This window comes from Mus caroli, chromosome 10 (genome assembly GCF_900094665.2).
Source record: "Mus caroli chromosome 10, CAROLI_EIJ_v1.1, whole genome shotgun sequence".
NCBI lineage: Eukaryota > Metazoa > Chordata > Mammalia > Rodentia > Muridae > Mus > Mus caroli.
This window is the reverse complement of record NC_034579.1, coordinates 35,813,018-35,818,482: the sequence shown is the minus strand read 5'-3', so window position 1 is coordinate 35,818,482 and position 5,465 is coordinate 35,813,018.

Sequence of the window (5,465 nt, the reverse complement as noted above, 5' to 3'; positions counted from 1 at the left end):
GGAGGCAGAGGCTGGTGGATTTCTGAGTTCGAGGCCAGCCTGGTCTACAGAGTGAGTTCCAGGACAGCCAAGGCTACACAGAAAAACCCTGTCTCGAAAAAAAAAAAAAAATTGGTCTAAATATAGTTTTAGGAATCCCAGCCTATGGATGGGCTGTGTGATCACTGTGTGATGCTGGAATATCAGGGTTTGTTTGTTTTTGTTTTGTTTTGTTTTGTTTTTTTCTGTCTGCAGTACTGTGTGTCCAGGGCCTTGTGCATTTTAATTTTAGGCCAGCATCCTACTACCGAGCACCATGTCCAACCCCAAAAATATTTTTGTTTATTTCTTTGTTTCTCTCTGGCTGTCCTGGAACTCACTGTGTAGACCAGGCTGGCCCCAAACTCACAGAGATCTACCTGCCTCTGTCTCCCCAGTTCTGGGGTTAAAGGCATGTGCTACCATGCCCAGCTCTAAGATTTTTGATTGAGTGTTGCGTGACTAATTTCAGCTGTCAACTTGATTGGTTTGTGAGATACGTAGGGCATTAATACAGCACATATTTGGGTGAAGATATTTAGAGGGAAGATTAACTGAGGGAGGAAACCCACTCTGAAAGGGCAGCAGGCACCATCCATGGGCTGGGATTCCAGACTGAGTCTAAAAGGGGAAAAAAACCACCACAACACCAGCATACATCTCTCTCTCCTTCCTGATTGCTGACACTGAGCAGCCGCAGCACACGTAGCCACCACGCCTTCCCCACTGCAGCACACGCATCCACCATGCCTCTCCCACCGCAGCATACTCAGCCACCACGCGATGGACTAGGGCCCTAAGCCATCAACCAGAATGACTCATTCCTTCCTGACCTTAGCTTTTTTCAGGACTCTAGTCACAGCAATGGAAAAAGTAGCTAATACACTTGTTCTTTGTACACAGTGGTGTGTGCACCCCTTATATCTCTAAGTACAAACACCCCTAAAAGATGCAATCCATTACTCCTGTTTTACGCATAAACAACTGAAGTATTGAATGGTAGACACAGGCATGCGTGAGGATATATCTGAGAGTAAATAGAAAATTTTAAAAGCTGGGATAGAATGCTTGTTTAGCGTGCTTGAGGCCCTGGGTTCCATACTGTACAGCATCCCACAGTGTCTAAGCATGTGGTATACCCCTTTAGTCACAGCATTTGGGAGGCAGAGGCACGCAGATCTCTGTGAGTCCAATTCTTGTCTTCATAGTGAGCTGAAGCCATCCAGAGCTACATGGAGAGATTCTATCCTTAAGACAATAATTTTCAACAGTGGACCAGCAGGATGACTGGTCATGGAAAAGGCACTTGCCACCAAGCCCGACAACCAGAATTCAGTCCCCACCCAGGACTCAGACAGTGGAAAGTCGAAAACCTTAAAACCAACTCTCACAAGTCATCCTCTTGTAAGCTTAAAATACATATATTAAATAGTTTATTTAATAAAAGTGTATTTCTAGCCCCACACACACACACATATACTGGTTTAGCAGTGCAGTCCAGGAATTTATTCTAGCTCCTACTCCATATGGGGTATGCTCTGATGGGCTTTCCAGATACTCTTCTAGGCAAGAGGATGCATCCCTGAAGTTGTTACTGAGGCTCATGCCTACAACAGCTTCCAGCTCTCAGCCTTCAGGAGTTCCCTAAGTCTGTGCTCATGCTGTCTCCCTACAGCAACCTTGGTCCAGTGACTGGTAAATGCAGAGCCCTAGGCTACTGAGATGGCTCAACCTGCAAAGGCACTTGCTGGCAAGCCTAATGACTTGAGTCCAATCCCCAGGACACACATAGTAGAAGGAACATACCAAATCCCACAAATTATTTCCTGACCTCTGTGTAATGAACAATGGCATGGAGTACGTCCTTATCAGACCTTTGCATGTGTGCCATATGCGTGTGCTCACACAACACACACCACATATACACACCCACCACACACACAGAGACACAGTTATACACACACACACAGACACACACCACATACATACACACACAGACACAGTTATACACACACATAGACATACACCACATACATACACACCACACACACACACCACATATATACACAGACACACACCACATACATACACACACAGACACAGTTATACACACACATAGACATACACCACATACATACACACCACACACACACACACACACACCACATATATACACACACATAACCCATATATACATACACACCACACACACACACCCATACACACCCCATACATACACCACACACACACCACATATACACACATACCCCATACATACATATACCACACACAGACACATACCACTCCCTCACTTCAGGAAAACTAATGACTCATCCTCCTTTCAGAGCTCACTGTGGGACAGCTGGGGCTGTAGTTAAGAAAGCACTGCAAACCAACTTCTTTTTTGTTGTTGTTTTTTTCAAGACAGGGTTTCTTTGTGTAGCCCTGGCTGTCCTGGAACTCACTCTGTAGACCAGGCTGGCCTCGAACTCAGAAGTCCACCTGCCTCTGCCTCCCAAGTGCTGAGATTAAAGGCGTGCACCACCACTGCCTTGGCTCCGCAGACCAACTTCTCCAATCTTGCCTCTTTACCCTTCCAGGGATGTTAACTCCTCAAACTCCTCATACCAAACTGACTATATGTTAAATATGTTCATCTCCATTTCAAGACTGATTCCAAAGAAGCCAACTGGCAGTACTATTAAGTCCTGCAAGATAATGTAATACAGTTGTTTTGTTTTGTTTTTTTAGTCCCATGTGTAAAAAGAAAAGGCATAGAAACAGGAATATCCATTGACTCTATCTGTGTACAACACCTAGCAGTGATGACATTTTCATCTAAGTAGTATTATGTGGTCTTTTAAAAACCTTATTATATTTACTTATTTATTTGTTTGTGTGTGGGGGTATTGTATGAGCACAGGTGTAAATGTCTGATAACTTATAAGCTTTGATCTTTCCTTCTACCATGAGGATCCTAGGGATGGGATTCAGGCTGTCAGGAGGAGTGACAAGCTCCTTTCCACTGACATGTGAAAATACTCCTCTCCCTTTTCCTTCAGTAAGAGGCCCCATGTGCTGAGCTGTGAGTCTAGACGGAAGCCACACCTCTCAGAAGTCACACCCAGAACAACCGTGTAAAATCTCAGATACCTCGGACACTAAGCAAGCCCGTTTCTGTAGGTGCAAAGTTTCCACTGAGGGAGTCACTTTTCTTAAAGATGCCAAGAATGGTCATCAATTGGTTCAATCAAGAGATACCTAGATCATCAAAGCCCATTCCCAACTGTGTCTGTGTAGGTGTCTTCAGCACAGTTGATATGCTAAACACCAGCTGAGGGGAGAGGACCCATCCTGAATGCAGGTGGCACTGACAAGCTAGGAGCCTGGAGGTAGCAAAAAGGTGGGATAAAGAAGTGTGAGTTCCACTTTTCCTGAGACGGTACACCTACTGCTGCCCATTGCCATGCACTTCAGACTCCATCTTTTCCAAGGCCCTCAGCCTCACACTAGGACTGTATCCCTCGTTCATACTAGGAGTGCCATCACTAGCTCCACTTGTTCTAGGTTTCTGTCTTCTTAGTAACTGAATACACAGTGAAAAAAAAAAAAAAACCCTCCCCGCCAGCAGTACTCCAATTTGATTGGTTGCTAAAGTATAGTGAGAATTCTGGAATTTGTTTTCTTTAGAAAACACAAATATTATAATAATATGTTTTTGTTTTAAACCCAGGTGTGGGATATGGGGCTGCTTCAGATTGTCCACAGCAGCTATGATTGACCTCATGCTTTGGCAGGGGTGTGATTTTGTGATCTGTACATAGTTTGAAACTCTGTGGACTTTTCAGAGGGTTTATAAGTGCTACGGCTCCAAGAGTGTGAACGGGTTGTTGTTTGGTAGTTGGTTGTTATTGTTTGTGCTCCGTTGCAGTTTGTGAAGAAGTCGCATAAAGAAGAAACAACAAGAAGAAATTAGATATCCTGACAGTGAAGATCAAACTTGCCCTAAGGAACTTGATCCCCCTAATCAGTAGGAAGTATTCTAACCACAACATTGACCTTTTCTGATCCCTGACTTTACTCGGGAACTCTTTCCTTTCCTCTCTATCCTTTTTTTTTTTCTCTCTCTCTTATCTAGTGTTAGGAGGTTGAAGGGGTAGAAAAGGATGGAAGAAAGAATTACCCACAAAATAGCCAAAGTCTGGCTACACTGAAGACTCGCCTTGTAACCCGTGACTTCATGATTACCTTTGTGTGAATATTAAGCATGCTGTGTACTTGGAGGTCAGGTTGACAGGAGAGGATTTATGAGGCTAATCTTATTTACCGTGATTAGTTTGGGAGGTGCCCAAGATATTACACTAAAGCACCCTTTCCAGAGGTGATTAGCACGAGATAACAACTGAAGGAGACTCACAGGGAATGTGGATAGGAGCACCCTACAGTCAGGAGGCACCAAAAGAACTAAGGCAAACAGGGGAGGAAGCCAACCAGTGACTGTAAGCCCCTCCTTTCCTGATAGCTGTATCTTCTGAGGCTGCCATTGCCCGTAAATCTAAGAGTTCAGCTTCCTGTGCTTTTCAAGATGGACTCACATGAGGAAGTCTCTAGGGAGGTTCCTGATCTTCAGCCTTGGACACACAGGTCTCACAATAATATCTTTCCTGGGAAGACAGAATACAAAACACACAGGCTGGAGAGATGGCTCAGTGGTTAAGAGCACCGACTGCTTTTCCAGTGGTCCTGAGTTTAATTCCCAGCAACCACATGGTGGCTCACAACCATCTGTAATGGAATCTGATGCCCTCTTCTGGTGTGTCTGAAAACAGCTATAATTGTACTCATATAAATAAAATAAGTAAATCTTAAAAAAAAAAAAATACTGGGCTGGAGAGATGGCTCAGTGGTTAAGAGCACCGGCTGCTCTTCCAAAGGTCATGAGTTCAAATCCCAGCAACCACATGGTGGCTCACAACCATCCCTAATGAGATCTGACACCCTCTTCTGGTGCATCTGAAGACAGCTACAGTGTACTTAGATATAATAATAAATAAATCTTTCAAAAAAATACTAAACACACACACCTGGTCACCCCAGATAGGGAGCTCATGATGGACTAAAGTATGAATACCATCCAAAGTCTAATTTGGTGAAGCAATGAGCTTTATTGGGGTTACTTACAGGAATACGGATGAAGGATACAGGAGCAGAAATGACTCAAAGACCAAAAGCTGTGCCGGGCGTGGTGGCACACACCTTTGAGGCAGAGGCAGGTGGATTTCTGAGTTCGAAGCCAGCCTGGTCTACAAAGTGAGTTCCAGGACAGCCAGGGCTATACAGAGAAACCCTGTCTCGAAAAACCAAAAAAAAAAAAAGACCAAAAGCTCCCAAAGCTGCTGTTGCCCAGTCACCCTGGCACGCCAAATCCCACCCCAGCACAGGTGACA